The sequence below is a fragment of the Prionailurus viverrinus genome, chromosome C2, assembly GCF_022837055.1.
Source record: "Prionailurus viverrinus isolate Anna chromosome C2, UM_Priviv_1.0, whole genome shotgun sequence".
In the NCBI taxonomy this organism is placed as follows: domain Eukaryota; kingdom Metazoa; phylum Chordata; class Mammalia; order Carnivora; family Felidae; genus Prionailurus; species Prionailurus viverrinus.
The window spans coordinates 83,731,167-83,756,714 of NC_062569.1; the positions used below are offsets into that span (position 1 = coordinate 83,731,167).

A 25,548-nucleotide genomic window follows, 5' to 3' on the forward strand; every position below is an offset into this window, starting at 1 on the left:
CCAGGGTGATAGATAAACTTACACAGATAGTGTCAATTTGACACTGTCATTTCCAGACCCAATGAAGAACTCCAGAGCCACTATATCTATAAGCAAAAGAATCACACTCCATCTACAGAAGAGAAGGAAAGGAGAAGCTATGAACCTGTTAATGAGCTGACCCTAAACTAACTATACGGTAACTACACAAAGGCATCTCGTACTCTCCAAGAATAATTTAACTCTAGGATATTTTCCAAAGCACCAATTTCTAGCCCACAATCATAGCCAGAGATTAGAAGAAAAGCTACTATGTAATTACAGTGTGATCTAAGATCAAAGTCTAATACCTATGTGTGTGTGTGTGTGTGTGTGTGTGTGTGTGTGTGTGTTTTAATGATAAATGGTGCGTTTTTCCTTTAATGTGCAAGAACAGACCCTGCAGGTAAATGGATTCTGTCTTACTAAGCAGTTTCCAATCACTGCCAGGAGATGGCACCCACACCCCATTCATTTACCTAGCATTTATAGCTGGGAACCATAATCAAAGAATCCTAAAATGAAAGCTTTGGGGAAGCAGAGGCTTAGCAAAGCGGTAAGATTTGATAAGACTATATTACAAGCAACCCTCCCGTGGGCAGTGGTAATTCAAGGTACCACCCAGTGACTCTGAACTTTGCCTTCTGGTTTCCCGGAGGAAATCTGTTGGTAATTCAAGAGCTCACAGGCTCTATCTAGGTTGAACCAAGACTAAAAGATGCTTTGTCTGGGCAGGCGATGTGATTGACAATTGATTCTCAAAGTATATTAGAAGACTTTGTTGCAAGGCACAGAGTTTCAGCTCCGATTTGCTACAGTGAAAAAAAAAATCATAAATAAAGCTTCAAGTGACAGGAATAACGGGTATCGAGAAGGCGGAGGAAATAGTCCTTGATGTTATAAGGTTAAGATACCACTCTCTCTGGAAACTGTTTGATTCTGACTACAAATAAGTAAATACACCAAAAGATTTTGGGAGCCAAGGTTATTAATAAAAAGGAAATTGATTTTTTAACCTGGATTCAATCAATAAAAGTAAAACACATATTGATTTACACTGTATGCTCTGTACGAATGTGTGTTCTGCCGTTCCCTGAGAATGGCCATCAGTCATTTATGTGAAGAGCATTAGAATTCTCATTGCACAGATATGGGAACTGAGGCTTTTGCCAGCTGCAAAGACTGGCCAATACAAGTGCACAAAATACCTACATGGTTGTTTGGCCTAAATTGGATTAAAAACTAGTCTGACCACATTCAATTATTTTGAAGAAAGGAAAACTGTGTCATTTGGATTCCTTACCAGGTTCCTAATTGATTTGTTGCAGGTGGGCAGAAAGATGGAGAAAGGGCTGGAGAGGTAAAGCCTGTTCTGCTAGGGGCAATCTATAGATGATAAACCTAGAGGTCTCAGTTATGCCTGGCCTGGGTGGGCTACTGACTCGATGCCCCTCTTTCTTTCTGTATGCCAGCAAAAGAGACATACAGCATTCCTAGGAGATAACTTGCCTTCAAGTGTCCAGTCAACAGTTATTAATCAGTTTTCCATATGCCTCATTACTGTGGCATATTAATTAATGATGATGACCCCTTGCCTATATTGTCTTCATCTTCATTTAAATAAATCTTATGGCAAATACTAACACCCTCAATCAGATTTCCAAACAACAAAGTAGTAACGTCCCAAAAATCTGCTATCTCAAAAAATAACTCCGTTAAGAAGTCTTAAAAGTTTTCCCATTATAAAAGGCCAGAATGTTCCACATCAAAGTCTGGATTGGTACAACTACACCCATACCTATAATTTAAGGAAGGATGAGGGGATCAAATAAGTATTTCCAAGAAAAACAGACAGAATATAAGTACTGACAGCGTGACAAAAAGTGGACTCTACTTCAGAGCCACGATTGTCTACCTGATAATTTCAGTATCTGGGTAGAAACATACTTTATTGTTTGAGCTTGAAAATGTTCACATCAAAAGAAGTCAGACTTAAAAAAACAACCAGTCAAAACCCGGTGCGGAGGTTGAAATTTGCAGTTTAAAATCACGGGAAGATCATTTGAAAGAGGGTCAAATTGTTGCAGAGTTTTTAAATCCACACCCACACAATAAAGAAGGGAAAGTCAAAGAGGAAGTCAAGAAGTGAATCTCTTAATGATGAAGTGGGAAAGTGGTATTTTGAGAGATGGCTTTTTCCCCTCCTACTTCTACTTGTCCTCCAACCATCAAAAAAGGGAGCAAGATTCCGTAGTGTGGGGTTGAAAAGGGGTTGAACAGCTAGGAGTTGTGAACTAACATAGGGCAATTCAATATTCTAGCTAGAATTGTGAACTAACATGGTGGCTATTAGAGGAGAAATAAGAGTTTTGTTGTTTTTTTTTTTTTCAACTTTATAGTGGTAAAGATTATTGTTGAATCAGTTGTCAGTTCAGGAACTCTTGGACTCCCAGGGACAAAGTTTAATTCGTATGTATGTAGTCCACACATAGAATGAATGAATGAGTCATAGATGACTAGAGCCAGAACTGACCTTCCAGGTTAAATACTCCAGCTGTCATAGTTGTCAGATCAGGTTGCTGAGGCCCAAAAGGCAAAGGTGACACAGCACCACACCTGGCACAGGTGCTAAAAACGAATTTAAAGTCCTGGTCCTCAGTCCAGGGCTCTCTCCATTCCGTATGTGGGTCTCTAAAGGAGTCTGTGGAAACTATGGGTCCCTGAGGCCCCACTCATGACTGAAGCGTCATCTCCAGGGACACATACATGTTTTAAACTAGCAATGTTGAAATGCCTTCAAAAATTGAGACTGTCTATTCCCTCCCTCAATTTTAAAGCAGACAGTTTAATTGCATGTATTCAAGAAAGGCAAAGCTGTCAAGGTAGAGGAAGGGGTTCACTGCACCTATAATTCTCTAAAATCTTTTAGAGCAGAGACTACCTGTTCTTCAAATCAAGAAAGACACAACCTTGATGCAACTTTTGGAAACATGACAGCATTTGAGATTCAGGAAAGATAGGATATCTCTCACTCCTTATGACTGAGGGATTCATTAACATTGGCGACCTCCCACTTGTTCATTCTGCTCTGAATGAAAAAGATCTGGGTTTTGTTGTTGTTGTTGTTACATTTCTTCCAGTTATTTTTTTTTCACACCCTCTCTCTCTTTCCACCCATCAGATAGTGGCTGATTTTTGTCCTCTACTTCAATCTTCAACTTAGACAAAGCAATTGTGTAATCAACCGAGAATGCTTGAGGGCTCTTGGCACACTCCACTCCTCACTCGGGAGCACATATGTGGGTCAGTGAGTATAGGCTGTAGGGCTGGCTTGGCAGCCGGGCAAGAAGCCTGCGGTGATGGGCACAATTACAGCTTAGTCCCTGAAACCAAAGATTACACAGTGTGAATAGAAGCGTTCACTTTCCAGAGCTATCAACTGTCCCGAAGGCAAATTTAGACACAATGGATTAACCACAGACACTCATATTTATACAGTGTCCCTTCCAAAAACCCAGTCAGGTTAGGATTTACAGTTAAGTGGGGAAAAGACCAAAGGGCAAGAATATTTTTAAAAGATGGTGCTTGCCTGAGAAAGGTCATTAAAAGACTCACACCCAAGTGCAGTGTGAATTTGAGATGCAGAAGCCCCATTTTTAAGGCAGTGACAAAAATTACCTTTGCACACAGACCCCAGTCTTCTCATGAGAGAAGCTTTCAGATGAGAAATTCCAGAATTCCATTTTAAACATGGAGAGGAGGAGGTTTGAAGAGAAGCCTTCCAGCAGAACCATGGGAAGTTTTTAGTGTTTCCACTAGAGGTCAGGCATTCCTAATTTTCTTTCTTCTCTTTTCCCCTTCCTTCCTTCCTTCCTTCCTTCCTTCTTTCTTTCCTTCTTTCTTTCCTTCCTTCCTCCCTCTCTCCTCCCTCCCTACTTCCCCCTCCTCCTCCTCCTTTTCCTCCTCTTGCTCCTTCTCCTTCTCCTTCTTCTTCTTCTCTCCCTCCCTCCCTTTTTTTTTTTTCCACCAGTGTTAGACTGGCTTCAAAAAAAAAAAAAGGAAAAATATGAAGAAAAAGTCCTAATGACTGTATAGATAGGATACATATTCTTTAATTCATACCTGATTTTATAGATATGCTTTCAAAGTTAGTCATAAATGGATTTGGGTTTGAGAAACAGTATGGACTCTCTGATGAATCCAAGATGCCCACATGCTGTTTGCAGCAATCCTGTCATAAGGATGGGATGTCATCCAGCCACTGACAGAATTCTATACCTTTGGGATGAGAAAGGCATATGGAAAAGAAAGATGCCAAAGAGATAATGTGCATGATGTGACAAAGAGATTATGAATTTAGGATATAGAAAAGCTTGAATGTGAACACTTGCTTCGCGACTTATTAGCTACGTTGACATTTGGATGAGTTGCTTGACTTTCTGAAACTTTAGTTTCCTCCATTAAAAAAAAAATGAGGATAATACCTCTTTCACAAGCTATTATGAGGCTTGAAGGAAAAAGTTACCTAAAACTCCCAACACGGTTTCTAGAAATTTGCAGATGTTGAGAAAATGTAATTTTCCTTTTAAAATAGCATTCTGTTCACACTTCTCTAAGTCAGTTAGTAACACTGGTCTTATTATTTGGGCATATGACTTTTTTTTTTTAAGTCATGTAACAGTATTTGTCTGTCTATTCAACCATCTTCCTCCCTCCTTGTTCTTTTTAGTTTCCCCAAGCTTTGTAAGTGTCAAGTAACATGGGCTGGATATATGAAAGCTCATGACCAACTCTGCCAGCTTTCTAAGGAGCAGAAAACACTTTTTAAAAAGTTTATTTATTTTGAGAAAGGGAGAGAAAGAGAGAGGGAGGGAATGAGCAGGGGAGGGGCAGAGAGAAAGGGAGAAAGACAGAATCCCAAGCAGGGTCTGTGCTGTCAGGACAAAGCCCGGCACAGGGCTCCAACCCACGAACCATGAGATCCTGACTTCGGCTGAAATCAAGAGTCAGACGCTTAAGCGACTGAGCTACCCAGGTGCCCCAGGAACAGAAAACACTTTTAGTCAAAAGTTACCACAATGCACCTGGATGACGGAGGAAGGGAAAAGTGGGTGGGAGGGAAATGGCAGAAAGAGAAAAAGAAAGATGTACTAATTTTTATGGTCAGTTTCAGCTTAATACCATCCTTTATGTTCTCAGATGACTGATAAACGAGCAAAATGTAGTGAAATCATGGATACCAAACAGATTCTGTCTTGTTACCACAGTGGTTTTCTACCTAGCATGCAGAATCATCTGGAGAAACTATTAAGACACAGGTTGCTGGACCTCAGCCCCCAGAGTTCCTACTTCACTAGGTCTGGTGCAGGGCTCAAAAATTTGCGTTTCTAATAAGGTCTCAGGTGACTCTGATGTTGGACACACTTTGAGAACCAATGGTTTAGCATAGCCACAGAATTTACAATCCAACTGTGGAAAAGAAAATGGAATCATGATAAGAAACCTAGGCTCAATTCTGATCTTCCATTAATTCACCATGTGACGGGAAAGGTCATTACCTGTCATGCCTTCATTTGCTTACCTGTGAAGGGGAACAATGTCTGTTTACCCATGAGATCAAATGAGGGTCAAAAAAGAAACGGGTGAACTAAAACTTTGCAAAGTTAGAAAATGCTCTGTAGAAACTAAGCATGATCAACAATTCCGAACTGCATACAAGAGCTGATTTGAGTTGTCAACTTGGGAGCATCAGGAGATGCCCAGATTTCTGGTCAAGTATATCTGGATGTGTCTGTGAGGGTGTTTCTAGATGATACTAGCATTTGAACTGGTGGGTTCAGTGAAGTAGGTTGCCCTTTCCAGCATGGGTGGGCACGGACAAAAACAAGGTGGAGGAAGGAGAAATGTGCCCCTGTTTTCTGTCTCACTGCTCAAGCTGGAGCATTTCATCTCATCTTTTCCCACCCTCCAACTGGAATTTGCATCATTGGCTCCCCTTCATTCTCACGGCCTTTGGAACAAATTGCAGACTCAGCTTTCCTGAGTCTCCAGCTTGCAGATGACAGGTAGGGGGATTTCTCAGCCTCTATAACTGCATGAGACAATTCCTCATAATACATCTCCTTTTATATTCTATTGGCTCTGCTTCTCTGGGAAATGCTAATACACAGCCATCCATTACTTAAAAGGTTTTCTGAAGATTGGTGAGTGATGGTCCTAGGTTCTATTTTGGGTTCTGCCTCTGACTTACTCTGGACACACACCTGACCTTACTGGGCCATAGTTTTCCATTCAGCAAAGGGTTTCAGGATGGTCTCTAAGGTCTTCCCAATCTAAAAGTGCATGGTTCTATGGTCAGAACATAAGCAGAAACTGGGGCTCTGGGCAGTTGGGCAGGTGTCAATATCGGGAACACTGTCTTCCCTTTGAGAGCTGAGGGCACACGTGGATCACCTAGCAGTAACCTGAGGGGCACGAGTTTTGCCCAAACTTCAGTATTGACCAGTCACAGAACCCAGGTGTGTCAAAGCCCCTGCCGGCCCTCGGCATGAACTCTCAAACATTCCAAAATAAGGCTCCACACTGGCTATCATTACTAAACAACAAACATCATCATTGGACAGGTACTATCAGAGCCCTATACCATCCATTCAGTTGATAAATGCTTGAGATTCTGCTCTAAACTGTCTCGTGTCATGCCCTCCCCATACATCCCACGGCCACTGGGTGTCACCGTCACTGTGGAGCTCAGGCCCCCACGTCTCTCACGGGGACTAAAGCAATACCTCTTAATTGGATCGTACTCCCCAGCACCATCACCCAGCATAACCTGCCAAAAGGAGCTTTGTAAAGGACAGCTCTAACTGAACACATCATTCACCTGCTCAGAATTCTTTGACTGTGCCCCCATCTCTGTCAAGGCCTCCTACATTCAGAGGCCAACTTCTATTTCAACCTCATCCTACTGTTCCCTTATATTTCTCACTGGCTCCAGCCTTAAAGTGAAGCCCCCAAACTATACCAGTCCCCCAAATATGTCCTGTGCTATCAGGTCCCCAAGACTTTGCTTATTCTCTTCTCTTTGCCCTCTGTCTTTGCCTGATGAAATCCCGCCAATTCTACCCCTTCTACAAGCTTTTTGCCTCCTACCCCCTCCCGCCCCCGATGTACTCTTTCCTTTCTCTCTTCGCAATGCCTTTTGATTAACCTGATATGAAATTTCATGACATTTACGGTGTGACTGGTATTACAGCTATTTGAGCGTATTTCCGTGTCTCACACTAGATCATGTGGTTTTCTGAGGACAGGGATGGACCTTACTCATCACCTCTGTCCCTGAGTTTGCTGCCTAGGGATTAAGCTATTGAGATCTAGGAACAGTCTGTCCAGATACAGAATGAGCTACTGTAACATGAACTAGCTTGTATAGGACTGGCATTATGTCAGCACAATGAAAGTAGTGTTAGGGTCATACGTAATTTTCCAAGAATGTTAATATTTTGTACAACCAAGGAATAGCCACTAAACAAAACATGCTCAAACACAGCAGAATGTAGCATCCCGCAGAGAGAATGATGCTCACATTCCTTTTCACTCAGACTAGGATGTAATCTGTCCTGGAAATGCTTTTCTTTTAAAAAAATTTTTAACATTTATTTATTTTTGAGAGAGAGAGAGAGAGCGAGCAGGGGAGGGGCAGAGAGAGAGACACACACAGAATCTGAAGCAGGCTCCAGGCTCTGAGCTGTCAGCACAGAGCCCAACATGGGGCTCGAACTCACAGACTGCAAGATCATGACCTGGGCTGAAGTCAGACGTTTAACCAACTGAGCCACCTAGGCACCACCTTATTTTCTGATTTTGGTGCATTTTACCTTTGTCTTCAAAATTCAACAACTTTATCTTGTCTTTTTTTTTTTCTCTAAAACACTTTCTGTCAAGCCACCTTCTACCTTTTTTTTTTTTTTTGTAAAGGTAAAGCCCTACATTGGAGTAATATTTATTTTTCAGTATTGCTATTGCTTTTGTTAATGCCCTGGTTCCAAAGTCAAATGTGTTCTGAGTGATCTGCACACAAGCTCTGTCACTTTGAGAGTACAGTTTTGCAGAATGCAAGGATTTTAAGGAATCCTCCTTATTCTGTAACTACATCGTTACATAAATGTCTAGACTAGGACTCAACCAGGGATAGAAGTCAGACTGCTGTCTGTAAGAAAGGAATGATTACCAAGTCCCTCAGTATAATTCCCTTGGATGTCAGTTATTCAGCCAGCTCTCAACTAACTAAAAATCAGAGAGGCAAGGAGGGACCTCTTCTGCTAAAATCTGGAGGTGCCAAAGGAAATGCTCCTGGGGATGAAAGGGCTGCCCTGAGCTGCCACTAGAATATAAATGACTCAGTTTTCCTGGAGAGCTGAGCAGTCTGGAGAGTGCCAGTGCCAGAGGCCTCTGGGCTTCTGAAGAGTGGAGGGGACATCTAAGGGAAAGCAGCATAGAAAAGGGGAATGAAAAAAAGATAAAAAGAGAGGTGGGACTCAATATTTCCAGAGTATCTGCTATGAGCCAAGTATATTACTGGTTATCTCAGTTTGTAGATGAAAAAAACTCTTGCAGTTTGGTGCTTTCTACTCAATTTACAAGAAGAGAAAATCAGGCTCAGCGGTTAAAGGATCTACGTACAGTGATCAACAAAGGTTGCCAGAGTTCCAAACACTCGCTGGCTGTTCGTTGCAATGGTGGCTTCCAAACTGAGCCCAAGGGCCAGGTCTCCTGGGGAGTCCTGCATGACTGGAGGCTGGGTGGGTGGGAAGGGTAAGGAAGTCCCCTGCCCGCCAAATGCACCACAGGGGCAGAACCTGGGTCTCCTGCCCACTCCAACCACTTGTATCTGTTTTACATATTGGGCTTCCTCTGATGCCTCTATAGTAAGAGTACTACAGCTTTAAGAGAGAGGGAAAGAAGGTCTGAAAATCAAGCTGGCTATTTCCCAATTCTGCCCGAGGCTGGCCTTCAGCAGAAAAATAAATCAGTGCTTACAAAAGATCTACTCTATACAGAATGCTGTTGGGGGGGTTCCCAATTCCCTGCTCTAATCATTCTAAAGCTGTCTAAAACAGACTTCACTTTTTGCCAACTTTACTGGCTCATTTGACTATTTCTACCCCTCTGCAGACCCTGCAAGGCGTGTCAGCAGCTTGCAGAAGTGGAGGCAGCAAGCAGAGGGGATTTTCCAGCCCCACAGCAGGTGCTCAGGGGAGGAGAGAAGCCATGGATCTCGAAAGACCTCATGCGAAGCGGGACACCTGATGATCCCAGGGTGCTGAGGCTCTCTACGAGGATGTCACTTCCCCTCTCTAGGTCATGTCCTCACTTCCAACTGAGGTGAGCAGACTTGATGGTCTTCACTGTTCTTTCTGACTCTCCGGAGTCCAGACAGAAAAAGAGTGTTGTGTTCCAGGGTGGAGGGGAAAGACAGGGATATAGGAAGAGTGAATCTGCAGCAAGTCAGAGCTCAGAGGTGTAAAGCAAATGCCTCCTAGATGCATGCAGAGGTAAACACAGACCTTCCAGACAGAGATCTCTCTAAAAGTCATAAGTACTAAGGAACACATGGAAACGAAAAGGAAAGAAAGACATTCTGAGTGCTGATATCACTGAAACAGAATGGTACAGGACACATCTTTCATTCCCCTGAAATAACAACTCCTAACAACAGAAAAGGGAATTGCAGACTTTTCCAAATTCCTTTCAAAATCTAGGTGAGTCTCCATGTTGCAGGGAAAAGACACGAGTGGAAGTTTCTTTAAAGCAGTTAGAAAAAAAAATAGCAGGTGCTGGATTTACAGGCAGTCTCTGGGCAATGAACGATCTGTCACCTTCCCCTTCTGGTATTGATTCTTGCCTCAGACAGATGACAAAGGACTGCGGATGAAAGTGTGTGGTCCCAGGGACTGCTCAGGCTAGGTGTGAGCCCTCCTCCAGCATCCTGCCCCAGGCGCTCTCTGCAATGGCCCTGTGACACCCCCCCCCCCCCCACACTTCCTGGGAGCAGCCCAGCTGGCTTCCCCTGCACACATCTGGAGGTGCCATAGCTGGGTGACCTACACAACATACAGCTCCACCACCTGTTTTCCGTTCCCAGAAATCTATTGAAAACAATCAGAATGGTCTCTGACATTGGGCACCCTTCAAATAATAACATACATGTCACTTATTTGAAATTTCTCTGACGCTGTCACCTTCCAGATATTCCTAATGCCACTATCTAATCACGCCTGGACTCCTAATAACAGAACCCGTTTGCTGAGCATCTACTTTGGGCCAAAGGCTGCTTATGTATTAATCTTTATGATGCCCCTGGGTAGCATGAAGAAATGGAATCTCTGACGTTAAATAATGCCCAAAGGTATATAGTCTGTAGATCTGGTCTTTGAACCCAGGTATCTGACTTAAAAGACAAAATGGGCTTATGGACATCACATGGATGAGTTGTGACGACTTATCCACATGGGCTTTCCCCTTTCCTGCAGCTCATCCTCACAACACCTCCTCCACTATTGCCAGGGGAGACGGCCAAGGAACTGAAGCTTTCAAACACCAGGGGGTCGGGAAGTGAAAGAGGGGTCAGACAAGGAAAACTGAACCTGGAGCTAGACTTCTCCCTCTGTCTGTCTTTTCCCTCTCCTCTTGCCAGAAATTCTACCAATAAGGTTCATTTTCATAATTAAAAGAAGAAAATGGAAATTGCTTTTTGGGAGTTAAGGCTCTAATTACCATTTACTCCTTAGAATAAATGTGTTTGATCAGAGCATGACCTTCTCACTGCACTGGAAACCACCACCCAAAATGGGGGAGTTTTGATCCCGAGTGGACTGAGTGCTCTGTAGGTTAATAAATCTACAAATGATGGTGGGTCATCAGAGTGCTGGAAGTCCCTGAGGACAGATGTTAGAGACAGGGAGGCTGCAACAGGCAGTGCCAGGAGATGACTCTTGTCAATTTCAAAACTGCGCCCTTCTCTCTCCCTCTCCCTTCCTGCAGCACTGACTGCTACTTCCCAAACACAAGCTCGTTAAGACTAGTATTACAGTTCAGCTGCAAACTAACTGAACACGGCACTTGTGAACCTAGACACTACTTGGGATGTTTTTACATAAAATATGTAATTTGATTCTTTTTTCTTAACGTTTATTTATTTTGAAAGAGAGAGAGAGAAAGTAGGGGCAGAGAGAGAGTCTCAAGCAGGCTCCGCATGGTCAGTGCAGAGCCTGACCAGGGTTTGAACTCATGCACCATGAGATCATGACCTGAACTGAAATCAAGAGTCAGATGCTTAATGATTGAGCCACCCAGGTGCCCCTGTAATTTGATTCTAAACAAACAAATACATATCCCTCTTATTGCTAAATGTGAGGCCACCAAGAGGCATCATTAATAGGAAGCCAATAGATGCTTATTGCACATGCCCCAAACATGCTTAAATAGTATCAATCCAAAGGAAAATAGGGAGTGGTGAATCTGCTTAAATTCTTCATTCTTAATAGGAGTTGTTTTCAGATGTGGTTGAAAAGAAGAACCTGTGATACCCTGGAGAGTGGCTTCTACTGCTTCACTGTAATTTGGGGTTTCTCTTCAAAATAAGCTTCAATAGAAAAGGTATTTAGGACACCAATTTTTTTTAATTGTTATTTTTAACGTTTATTTATTTTTGAGACAGAGAGAGACAGAGCATGAATGCGGGGAGGGTCAGAGAGAGAGGGAGACACAGAATCAAAAGCAGGCTCCAGGTTCTGAGCTGTCAGCACAGAGCCTGACGTGGGGCTCGAACTCATGGAGCGTGAGATCATGACCTAAGCTGAAGTCGGACGCTTAACCGACTGAGCCACCCAGACGCCCCTAGGACACCAATTTTGATTGCATGGTGGGATGATTAAAATGGGATTCTGCTAACTAACTTTATTACTCCTGCACTTTTAAATACCCACCTAGAAGTTATCCCAACAGACAGAAGGGCAAATGCAAATGACCAGGCTTTGTAAACAATCCTAGGTAGGTAGGTGTTACCAGGGTGACTGTGAGGCCACACGAGTGATCTGAAAGAGCCTGGCCATTCCTATTGAGCTGGTGACTCTCTCTGTGGCCAAGAGCAGGTCACTTTACCTTTCACGGCTTTTCCTTCTCTGGGTGCACAACGAAAGGAAACATCCCATCGCTTACATTCATCCATCTCAAAAGTACATGGGTCCTTAGAACTTCTAGTCTAACCACTGCATTTGGCATTCATGAGAAGTGAAGGCCAAAGAGGCACTGCTAGTAGCTAAAACTCACCAAGCTAGTGAGTGTCAGGGTCATGACTAGAACAACACTTCCAAATTCTTAAACCAGTGCTCTCATGCCCAGGTTTAAGAGTCAAGTGCTACCAGACAGAGGTGGTGAAACACGCTATAAGTGTAGACATAAATCCTTTACAGGACAGCCTGATCATCATACGAATGCCAACAACTGGCTGACATTTGATTTCTAGTTTCTACTAAACAGATATGATAGAATATGATAACATAATATGTTAGATTTTTGATACATTTACAAGCTAGTATAGTATTTGTTCACAGTTAAATCTGCATTTTTATGCATATTATTTTCACACTGAATATTCTGAGCTCTGGTTTATTTATAGGTGGCCTGAACCAAGCACGTTTAAAATAAAGAAAATCAAGATTACCTGCAAAGAAATTCCGTTTAGAACAGCTTTAATTTTAATTAATGCCATACCAAAAAAAAAAAAAAGATCCAATTTGCTTTAAAAATATTGAGTAAATCAATGTCTGATAATCTCTAAAATTACTTGCAGCTGGAGAATTCCTAACTGCATCTACTCACAGCTTAACAAAATTCATTTCTCCAAGATAAATCTACTCTTCTGAGAGCTGGAGAGAAGGAAAAAGATTATTCTTGGCTGGCTTGGACTTTCGTATATCTAATTACGAATTTTGTAATTCGTATGTGTAAAAGGTTAATTTTGAAAGCCCATGCCAACCCATTTTATTCAAACTGATTTCTCGCTTTGAATAAATTAACAGATTCAAAGGATCAGAAAATATAAAAATCCTGGAATAACAAATACTTCCACGAGAAGGCTATCCCACAGATAGCCTATGAATCGATCTTTCATCCAAAAAGACAAAAATCACTGAACCTCCTCTCTAGGCTGCTATGTTTACTAGGAATTTGTTTCTGTGGGAACTCTGTCAGTAAAAGTAGCAATGTCTTGTGCTGGCAGTATACCCAGTTTCATCAAGAGAATCCTGGACAGTAAGAATAGGGTCAGCTCACTGAGGGACTTAAATCTCAAAGGAAGAACTTAAGATTTCATCCTGTAAAACCACGGCATCCACCTTCCCCTCAGACTGCAAACTTGCTCAGTGTAAGAACAACGTTCCATGGTACTTAAGGCCCTCATTATAAAAGTTCAATGAACATTTGTTGGATTAGAGAAGAAACAATAAATTACTAATGAATGTCAGGAGGTGTAATAAGACTTCAAGTAACTTGGCAAAAACTATGAGGGAAAGCTGGAGTTTGTTGTCAAAGTGGGAAAGAGTAGAGTATGGGAGAAAGCTTTCTAGTCAAGGTAGTATCTTGAGTTAACCTCCAAACAAAGAAGGTGGTTTGGGGATGTGGGGTGAGTTTTAGAGTTACTTCTGCTATTAAACTATCTGAATTCTGGAAAAAAAATTAACTTTTCTAGTTAAAACTTTTCTAGTTTTGCTTCATGTATAAAATGATTAGAGACAACTTTTAAAAGATTTTCAACTCTAATATGATTAAAATAGCTGATGTTCATAAAGATGTGATTGAGTTTAATAAGTAGTCCACAGATTCCTTATTTAAGGAGGAAATTACAAAATAAATATATAATGTTTATATATATAAATATATAATGTTTACTTTTGAGAAAGAGACACAGAGTGTAAGTGGGGGAAGAGCAGAGAAAGAGGGAAACACAGAACCTGAAGCAGGTTCCAGGCTCTGAGCTGTCAGCACAGAGCCCAATGCAGGGCTCAAACCCACGAACCTTAAGATCAGGCCCTGAGCTGAAGTCAGATGCTTTACCAAGTGAGCCACTCAGGCGCCCCTAAAGGAAATATTTTTAAGATTTTTTGTTTAAAAATTTTAACCTTTTATAACATCAGCCTTGACTGTTACCCCTTCTCCAAAAGTCATTCTTTTATCTATGTTGTGTTCCCACATCAAGCCATGCCTGTGTTTTATGACATTCCCATAAACCCCTTCTAGAAACTACATAGAGAAAAGATGCTCAAAAAGTCCTGGGAGGACACAGAAGAAAGTCCATCCAAACACGTCCTCCCAATCTTCGCCTTCTTATTTCAGGAGCAACTTAAAATATTACTGCTCCGAATAGCTTTCCACGATGATGTCCAACTTAGGGACCTTTGTGTGTGCTTTGATACTGCTGTGCGCACCCCCAGCATGTCTCTTACTCACCTGTCTCGCTATTGCAATGTAAACTCCTGAGAGAAGGGGCCCAGTGGTGCCCTGGCCTACTTTCCACTCTATTACTAGTTCCTAGCACAGTAACTGGCACCCAGTAAGCATCCCAAGTGCTTTCTGAATGAAGAAGAAGATGAATGGGAAAACAGAGGCTTGGATAAATGTGTGTGGGGGGAATGCAATTCATTTCGGGCAAATTCTCTTGCCAAGGAAGTAAAAAAATGGAGCGTGTAAGGGACCTCAGAGATCATCTGGTCCAACCCCCTCATTTTCCAGAAGCCAAGGAATCTTGGCAAACTGCCCCACGAAATAGAAAAGGAAACATGCAAAAGAGTATTAGGAAAAGCAAACATTCTAATAAATGAGGATACCAGCCTACACAATCTGCGAGTAGAACTTAAATCATTTGAAAAAAAAAATTCATGGTGCTAATTTTATTTCGCCTTTATTAGTGCCTTCAGTGAGTCCACCTATTCCCTAGCCGTGTCAAGCCTACATCATACAGGCTCAATTACTTAGTATGTAGATCAGGCAAGGTTCTCCCTTGTCTCCCTCCTGCGTTTCTCCAGCCTTTCAACGCTCATTAGCACCTCCAACAGAAGGCTGAGGAAATGAAACTCCAATTTATCAATGTCAACTGTTGAACCAGCAAATTGCATCAATCCCGCCCCCACATGGAAGTGTTTGGACAATTCTGAATCAACAAGATGTTGGCAGCTGTGTTCCTATGGTTCAGTAATTGCATTGTTTCCTACTGTGCTCTACGGGTTGTGAAATGAATTTATTAAATAACCAACACAAAGGGAATGTGGTGTGGGCTAGTGGAAACAGCTCTGGGCTGGTGTTGGGATTCTGTCTTAATAGTCTCCCACTTTGACCACCAGCCTTGACAATAGTTTTTCTGGTCCTCAGGCTCCTAAAATCACTTAAGAAGGTAATTCTACCCTGGGTAGTAGAGAAATCTACGGTACCTAAAATATCCTGTGCTTTTCACTCCACATACAAATTTAACATTGATCGTATTCTCTCTATATAGGAACCCAGTATGCTTACTTTCAGCCCACATTATGGCCTTTGTGTATAAGATCCATGACACTAAATGGTATACCATGCTTGATGAATCCGTTAAGCCCAACTGGCCACTTCACACTGGAAGACAATGGTTAGGAAAGGAAATTGAGCCCAGGCACATGAAGCGTATAATGGTGGAATTTAAACACCCAATTCTATGGTCTTTGGCAAGTTTGCCAATTGGCATTTTGCCAGTTGTCTTAGGTTATTAAAACTTGTTGGTGGTTTGTAAATCTAGGCCAATAACTGGCTGTGTGACGGACTGAGAAAAGTTTTCAAATGAAGATGGAAAACTTATCTGGTATGTTATTCCAGCTACAAAGGAAGAAAAACAGATAAGCTTAATAAAATCAGCCCTTTTCAGTAACTCTTAAGCCAGCCTCTAAATCTTAGAAGGCAGGCAGGGTTTGAGAGTACAGAGAATGTCTGCAGAGGGTCACCCTGCCGAGAAGCAGGTGGAAAGTCTCCCTACCTCTTTGGTTTTTAGCTGGGCCCTAGATAGTGCAAAGTCTTTGGGTTGTTGGAGTATTCTCCCTGGACAAAAAGGCTAAGGGGAGGACACATTCTCTTCAACTGGGAGTTTGACCCTGACTCGGGGTCCAAATTTTGGCCTCAACGGTCTTCCTATTCTTTCTTAAAAAGCAAATAATAGGGGCGCTTGGGTGGCTCAGTCGGTTAAGCGTCCGACTTCAGCTCAGGTCATGATCTCGCAGTCCGTGAGTTCGAGCCCCGCGTCGGGCTCTGGGCTGATGGCTTGGAGCCTGGAGCCTGCTTCCGATTCTGTGTCTCCCTCTCTCTCTGCCCCTCCCCCGTTCATGCTCTCTCTCTGTCTCAAAAATAAATAAAAATGGTAAAAAAAAATTTTTAATAAAAAAAGCAAATAATAATTAATAATTATGCTTTCTCTCAAACTAAGAAGCAGAATTTCATTTCCTCCCAATCTCCCTACCCAATTATTTTATAAACAGGGCTCAATTAAGATCCACCATCATTTACTGAGATCTACACACAGCCCAGTGGTTCTGGCCAGGTGGTAGATCATTTGCAGGCAGATTATTTACCGTAGGCTGATCATCTCCACAAGGGGGATAAGGACTGTTAAGGTTTAGGATAATGTATGTAAAGCACATGGCCCAGTGATGAATGCACTAGACAAGTCTATCACAGCCAGACTAGACACTGTATTTACCATTCTCTGATTTAAACCTCATAAAAACCCTGTGAGGTAGGAATTATGGTCATTATCTTACAGATAGAGAAGTTAAGTGGCTACTCAAGGACATGAAGTTAGAAAGGAAAAGATTTAGGAACTAAAATCAGGTCTGGCTTTACTCCAAATCCCACCTGCTTTCTGCAACAAGATGTTGGTGTGAATCTCTAGGATATTTTGTTCTTCCTGGAGTGACTGGGCAGCAATGTCCTAAAAGGCATGATTCCAGATAAATTAACTTCCTGTTTTGTCTGTTCTCCCTCTTTCCCCAAAAAAAGTGGAATGGAATATGTATATAGAGGCTTATTCCTGGAGTTTTACACTCTCGGATGCTGGCTACATACAAATTTACTCTTTTTTTCTAATTACTCTGGCCAAACTGCAGGTCGACAGCCTGAAGAGCAGTGCAGTACAGGTCAAGTTTTGAAAAGTCACCCATGATGCCACACTGAGAGCTGGGGATGAGCACTCCTGGCTTAGCTACAATGTGCTGTGGTCTAAGACAGGAGGCCAAAGTTCCAGCTCACTTCTGCCTCAGGACTGGGGGCTGAGAAACCTGTATTCTCAATTCATATCTGCTGGAGCAAGTCATTTCCTCATCTGGGACAAGTTTCCCCATCTGGAAAATGGTGGGTTTGGGCTGGCCGATATATTTCTTAAAGTTATGCTTCCTGAGGTATAACTTATAGACAATAAAATTCATCCCTCTGAAAGATACAGTTTGATGAGTTAGACAAAGGTCTACAGTTTTATAACTATAGCCACAATTAAGACACAGAAGATTTCCACCACCCCCCAAAATTTCCTCATGCCCCTTTGTAGTCAAGCCCATTCCTAAACCCCAGGCATTTCTGACCTGATTTCTGTCCTATAGTTTTGTCATTTCCTGTCTGGCACATACATGACAAAGAATGTAGCCTTCCATGGCTGTCTTTCACTTAGCCTGACACTTTTAACATTCATCCATGTCGTTGAATTCATCAAATCAATAGCTTGCTCCTCTCATGGCATCCCTTTCATGGATAGGACATTTTGTTTATCCACTCAACAGCTGACACACAGTTGGGTTGTTTCTAGTTTTTTGCTAACACGAATAAAACTTGCAAACATCTGTGTCCAGGCCTTTGTGTGGACATACTTTCCTTTTCTCTCACATAAATACTCAGGAGCGTGACAGCTGTGCTATTTGTTAAGTGTATGTGTTTATCTTTCTTATAAAGTGTCACACTGTTTTCCAAAGTGGCTGTACCATGTTTCATTCCCACCAGCCATGTGTGGACTGGTTGGTTTTTAACAGGTAGCTCCAGATAATGACTGAGATTTCTATCTATGTCCCATTAATGTGTGGACTCTTCTTCTCATGAAATGCATCTCAGTGCTCGCCCACAGCACCAAGGACAGATGCCAAGTATGTATGTGAACTCAGTGTTGAGAGCCCTTCCAGCCTCAGTAGTCTATCATTCTGTTGCCTTCCCTAGACATCTTATTCTGCAATGGTGGGCACCAAGTAGCAGCTTTAGGCTGAAACCAGGTTGAGACAGACTGCAAAACTACTACTGACTAGCTATATAAGCATATCTCACAGGCTTGTCTTCCTCTTCTGCAAACTGGGGGCGATGATTACCTTCCTCTCAGGTTGTTGGAAGCTTAATGGTGTACGTGCTTCGCACACAGTAAGTGCTGAGTAAACAGCAGTTTTCAGTTTCTACAGTTACAGACTGGCATGGCGGATAAGGAAGTGGTAGGTGATAAACTTGAACCCCTTCCCAAGGTCCCCGGCAACCACTAGAATGTGAAAATGGAGGCCCCTGTGTTTCATCACAAGGCTCAAGGTCACTCTTACCTGTTAGGATGGTTTATTCACTCCTCTATTCATTTATAATATAGGCATGTATGTGTGATATTACATAGAGAGATGAACAAAAATGACACAGCCCCTCTCTTGCTGAGCTTACAGTCTAATATGCTCCTCTTAAATGATGTGTAGAAAGACACAAGGCAGAAAGTTTGCCATGGGCAAGAAGAAAGGCAGAGGGCCAGCATTCTAGATCACAGCAAAGTAGCTTAAAGTAGGAGCACTTAGGGGACTTCACCTCTGATTTTCATCTTGTTCAGGGAAATATATTGTGAGTCTAGAGTTTTCCTGAGTGCTAGCTGATGTGTGTATATGTAAGAGGGAGAAGGGAGAGAGGAGAGGGGAGAGGGAGAGGCAAAAAAGGAGGATGAACAATCTACCAATGGGCATCTGAGCTCTGAATAATGCATTGACACGTTTCATTTTAAGCACTGTTTGTGTTCCATCCCACACCCCCCAACCCCCCTCGAGCTAATTACCTCACCATTTTGAGCACCCAGCTGTTGCTGTCTGAAACCTGACCTTCACTGTGAAGAAGCTCACAGCTGCAGTGAGCTGCCTACCTAATAATTCAGGGGTTCTTATCGGCTTCATACCTCTCCTTCCCTCAACCAGCATGGTGAAACAGGCTGGTTTCCCTAGTTCCTTCTCCCCAAACCATCTGTCTCTCTGCCAAAATGAGAGGAGGAGGGCCAGAAGCAAGGGGATTATACAGGAGCCAGTCAGAATGCAGGATCTCAGGCTGCCTTAAGGCCTACTGGATCAGGGTTTGTGTTTTAACAGGAGACCCAGAAAATTTCACAGGTGCCAGAATGGGGCATAAATCCCAAAGAGTTTTCATCCATTCAATTTGAGAACCTGACCTAAGAATACGAGAGGGCCAAGCTGATCAGGCAGGACAGAGTGATATTGGAAAAGCAGTGTGGTGTGAAGGAAACAGCCAGCCCCCATGGAGCCTCCCTTCCTGATATTCGTGCCCTTGTGCACTCCCTTCGAACAGAGTCAGGTCTGTGTGGCAAACTGCATGTGTAAGAGTGACATTACGCAACTTTGGAAGTGAGGTCATAAAAGGCATTTAACATTTTCCTGCCTTGGTCCTTTGGATCACTTACTCTGGGGGAAGCTAGTCACCATGGTGTGGGCACCTGGGAGAACTTGTGGAGAGGCCCACGTGGAAATGAACTGAGGCTTCCCCCCGCCATGTCAGCACCAACTGGCCAACCAAGTGAGTGAGCCAGCCTGTAAGTGGAACCTCCAGCCCCGGTCAAGGTTGCAGATGACTGTACAACCAATGTCAAATCTGTACCTTCATGAGAGGCCCTAAGCCAGAAGACCCCAGCCAAGCCAATCCTACATGCCTGGCCCCAAGAAGCTGTGTAAGATCATCCATGTCCGATGCTGCTTTAAGCCACTAAGTTTGGGGATAATTGGTTACTCAGGCATACATAACTACAGCAAGGATAGAGAGTGGGATCTGACACTGGGCTCCCCCAACTGGCAGTGGATTTCCTCGGTCACCTCACCCTCTCGGTGTCTCTGATGCCTCATCTGTAAAAGGAACAGCTACAGATTATCTGATCTCTGACACCTTTGAGTATAAAGTTGACACTACGATTTTATATATCACTAAGACAAAGCATCACCAAATTCACACCCGCTCGATTCTAAAATGCAGACTAATTTTAGAGATGTAGAACTGTGGGGAAACATGCATCTTAAAAAGGACAAAATACAGTGTTATACTTGCTCTGCCCGCCACATGGACACGTTAGAAGGATGGATGGTGTAACAGATGAGAAGGCGCCCGGAGGGAACTCTTGGACAGCATCCTGAAGCACCACGGCTTGAGAAAGGGAAATGACATTATGGTTCCAGACCAGCTAATTAAACTGGCTTCATCACCTCACTTGCCTCAGGCTCCTATCACAATTTATGCTCAAAATGACTGTTACAAAGCCCAACTGAGAGGAAAAAACCATCAAGGAAAACCATTTATGGCAGTGCTCCCTAAACTTGCTTGAGCATTAAGAAATCACCTCGTATATTTGTTAAATATACACCCAGGCCCCTTGCTACAGACTTTGATTCAGCAAATCTGGAGCAGGCATTGGATCTATATTTTAACAAGGGCCCCAGGCCGTTCTCAGGAACACACAGGTTTTAAAACACTGAAACACAGTAATACCCATCCACTTGCTGGTATTTTTCCTTGCATTGAATCATAATAGAAAACTACAAACCTGGACTGCCTTAGCTATGTCCCCAAATAAAAAAAACAAAAACAAAAACAAAAAAAAATGCCTTCAACCCAGTATAAGATTTTACTGAAGGTCAATGTAAAAAAGCTGTCTCATCAAGGAGAGTTTGCCATTGGCTGGGAAGCTTATGGAAGCTATGGAAAATACTATTCTTCAATGTTTACAGTATGAAAATCAGCATAATAAATATACTAAAGACTGTATCTCCTGACAGGCTGACCTGTTTCCTTTTTTATCAGTCAATGCAAGTTGCTAGGCAACCATTTTTCCCTTTTTTGCTTAGACTGCCAGGAATCTTTCACCTAAAATTCATGCCTCAAAACAATAACAATATTAACAATAGTTACATACCTTGATCAAAAAAATTAAACAAACAGAAAAAAAAAAAAAAACAGAACTTCTTGTGACATTTGGCTTTGTCCTGTATTGTAATGGTCATCATGTTACACTCAGGTCTTTTTTTGAGAACTTCCAGTCCTTTTGGAAGGTAGGATTTTATTTTATTTTATTTTTAAAGTTTATTTATTTAAGGGGGTGGGGGGGTGGGCAGAGAGAGAGGGGGAAGATCCCAACCAGGTTATATGCTGTCAGCACAGAGCCTAACACGGGGCTGGAACCCATGAACCGTGAGATCATAACCTGAGTCGAAATCAAGAGTCGGATGCTTAACCAAATGAGCCACTCAGGTGTCCCGGAAGGGAACAAATTTTAAAATCAATACTGTCAGTTTTGTTTTTTTTGTTTCTCATCACATTTAGACTAAGCAACCACAACTCAATATCCAGCAACACTTCAAGTTGCGAGGGTTTTCTCTTCTCATGCCAGTCTCTTGGCCAGCTTTTAAAACACCGCAGGAATGCTAACTGTATCCTGTCAAGGAGACTCTGTTCAAGCCAAATATTTAAGAGAATAAACAGAAAATAATTTTAGAGCATCTCTAAAAAAGTCTTCTTGTCTTTCTCTGGTGGATAACAGAATATTCTGACAATCTGACCCAACTAGGGAAGCATATAAAGCCATTAAGATCCTTCCCTACAAAAACGAAATGAAACAAAACGCCCCTAAAACCAAAATGAAAACAAAGAAAACCCTGCACTTCATTTTTAAACATCTTACTTGTGTGCCTTCAGTTTTGCAACAGAAATTCATCCTTGACCTGAACTTCCAAATATCCCACAAACAATAATTAAGTCACTCGAACCCTGCTGTGTAAAGGGCATTTTCTGACAGATGGGAAACCAAGCCAGAGCACAGGAAAAATTTGCACTCTTCCCCAGCCTCATGCAGTAAGGAGATTAGAGGCAAGGATTTCCATAACCATCCCTGGAAACTGGGGTGCACATAGAATCTCAAAAGGGCATGCCTGCATCATCAGTACTTTAGAGTACTGTGACACATTATTGTCCCAGTGAAGATGTCCAGTCTCTAAGAATCGTTTCCTACCTTGCTGACTGCCCAGGCTGACTTCCCCGTTTTCTGCTGAAAGGTCTTTTTCTCTGTGAAGTCCTCCAGACTGCCATCCTCCTCCCACTGGGGCTAATCCCACGGTCATCCGTCTTCCCGTGACACCCACAACACAACACCACAATCGGCTGTCTCCTCTGTTGGTCTCTGCTGCTGGATCCAGCTGCTTGAGGTCAATGATCCCAGTTAATTCACCTTTGAATCGCAGGGCCAATCAGATTACCCGGTACACAGTAGGTGCTTGGGCAATCTGTGTGAATGAAAGAATCTAGTTCAGGGACTCTTGGGTAACCTCAGATTCTCTCATTCATGCAAATAAGGGCATGAGGCCCAAAGAAGTGAGGTGATTTTTCCCAAAGTCACACCAGAAAAGGAAAGAGGACACACAAAAACCCAAAATCTTTCCTTGCCAACCTGTTGTTTTCCATTATGCCTCCTTCAGGTACATGCCCTTCCCTCTGTGTGACCCTGGTCTCCTGTCACCACAGCTCAGGCCTTCTGGCTTAGCCTCCCCCTCCCCCACCATTTCTCAGCCCAGAATGAGGTTCCCAGGGATGCCTTCCAGCCTGGGGCAGGCTCCTTGCTTATCTGCTCCTGAATCTCCCAGAATCATGTTCATTTCTTTTGGAAAGTGTAGCCCAACTTGCAGTTTTCCTTTCAAACGTGAAATTATTTTATGAAGGCCTATCTTTCTCACTACAATAACAGGGCATGTCTTTGTTGTTGTTGTTCACTGCTCGGTCGCTAGTGGCTAGCACAGGATGCCTCCCTAAAATATTTGTTGAATGAATAAATCATTTTGGAACTCTCTGAAAATAGGCAGTGGGTCTGTGGTGCAAATATTCTGTCTCATGAACAGCAGACATACAATAAAAGGGGCAGATCATTCTGGCACAATATTAAAAAATATCTCTATTTTTACACTCAGATAATTCACTTTATAAATAAGAAGTAGCCAGTCCTTAAACACAGATGTCCCTGTTTCAGATTCTGGGAAAAGCTGGCAGCCTTTCTCTCAGTAGGCTAACGAGGGTACATGCTAGATATTTTATCATGGGAGTAAGACAAATGGGGACCACCAATATGATGCTCACAGAATTTCTTTCCCAGACAAATTGAGATGTCTGTTGAATTATGTAAACCATTGTTTTCTATCACAGGAAGAGATACCTGACAGGATTATTCTTATTTGATATACCCATGGTCTTCAAAAAATTTCTTTTAAAAAAAAATTTTTTTTAACGTATATTTTTGTGAGAGAGAGAAAAAGATGAGTGGGAAGGGGCAGAGAGAGAGGCAGACACAGAATCCGAAGCAGGCTCCAGGCTCTGAGCTGTCAGCACAGAGCCCAATGCAGGGCTCGAACTCACAAGCTGTGAGATTGAGATCTGAGCAGAAGTCAGACGCTCAACTGACTGAGCCACCCAGGCACCCCTAAAAAATTTCTTAAAAGTATACAACCAATATTTGCAAATTTTATTCCACTCAACCCAGAGAAAGTGCCAGGTCACATCTCTGAATCTCAAACCACTTATGGACTCCAGAAAAGAAATGACAGCAATTGGATGTAATCTCTTAAAACATTTCAACAGTCTGTTGGTTTCTAAAAGTTTTAGACACCAAAAATTGTTTCTAGTCCTAACTCTGGCATTAAACTAAAGAGTTAAATGGATCACTTCTATTATTGTTTCTGGCTATTTTTCACCTGTTTAACTATAAAGAGAAACTCTGCCAATTTATAGATATACTACCCTTGATCCTATAACTCATGGTGAGAAAACTGCCCTCCTTTGGGAGAGCAAGAAGAAAGTGTTGAAAAAGCCCTCTCCCTCAACAAAAAGCTTTTGATTACAGAACGTCACTATTTTGGGAATGTTCTTAGCACATCCCGGTGAAGTACCATCATATCCTCTCCTCCTTGCAGCTTGGAAAAATGTCATACCACTCCTAAGTTGGGGTGTCTCAGAGGTGTTGGAGTGAGGCAACACTGAGGTCAGAAACTATGGTTATATACTCTGATTTGTCTTTGAGCAGATGTAATTGAGTTATAAATCGAGACCTAATTATAAACATAGTGCAACCCCTCTCTAGCCCTCCACTTCTTTTAATATTAAATAGGGGCATTATTTGAAGGTCTCCTTTATTGCTAGCATTCTGTGACTTTAACTTTGACTCTACTGAACTCCAGAGATAATCTCAGAACTTTTCTCTGGAAAAGTGGGGAAACGACCAGATGCCTCAAGGGGGCTGATTCTATCTGTTCTACCTCTGCTATAGATACCCAACACTGCCCCACATCTACCCCCAGCCAGTGCTTCACAATGGATCTCTAATAATTGTGAAGGTAATCTGGATGCTTGTTATGGGCTGAATGGTATTCCCCCCAATTCGCTGTTCTGAAGCTCTAACCCCCAGTATCTCCAAATGGGACTATATTTAAAGATGGGGCCTTTAAAGAAATGATTAAGTTAACATGACACCATTAGGGTGGGTCCTAATCCAATTTGTCTTGTGTCCTTATAAGAAGAGGAAGTGGGTGGGGCACCTGGGTGTCTCAGTCACTTGGGTGTCCAACTCTTAGTTTCTGCTCAGGTCATGATCTCAAGGTTGGTGAGTTCAAGCCCTACCCATATTGGGCTCTGAACTAACAGTGCCTCCTGTGTGCCCTCTCTCTCAAAAATAAATAAATAAACAGTTAAAAAAAAAAAAAGAAGAAATTGGACAAAGAGACATGAGGAACTCATGTATAGACAGGAAAGGCCATGTGAGGATACAGTGAGAAGAAAGGCATCTGCAAGACAGGGAGAGAGGTCTCAGGAGAAACTAAACCTGCTGACACCTTGATCTTGGATTCCCAGCCTCCAATACTGTGAGGAAATAAATCTGTTGTTGAAGCCACCCAGTCTGTGATATTTCATTAGAGCACCCCTAGTCAACTAATACAGTGCTGATTGATTCACTGCTTTAGATAACAACTTGGATCACAGATGTGTCTACATCTCTCCTTTGTCTAATGGGAAGACTTGAGTTCTAAAGCAGGAAAGTGACTTTTCCAAGGTCACATACTTGCGTGGTACCAGAAGAAGACTTCAGATCAAAGCTCATGGGGGAAATAGGAACACTCAACACCCACCCCCAACCCCCAGACTTTTTCTCTTTAT

The 25,548-nt window shown here is 42.5% G+C and overlaps 1 protein-coding gene across 1 annotated transcript in view; it reads right to left on the minus strand.

Moving 5' to 3' along the window:
* Positions 1–25,548, minus strand: part of MB21D2 (Mab-21 domain containing 2) — a 115,140-nt gene that overhangs the window by 17,076 nt on the left and 72,516 nt on the right. The window lies entirely within an intron of this gene.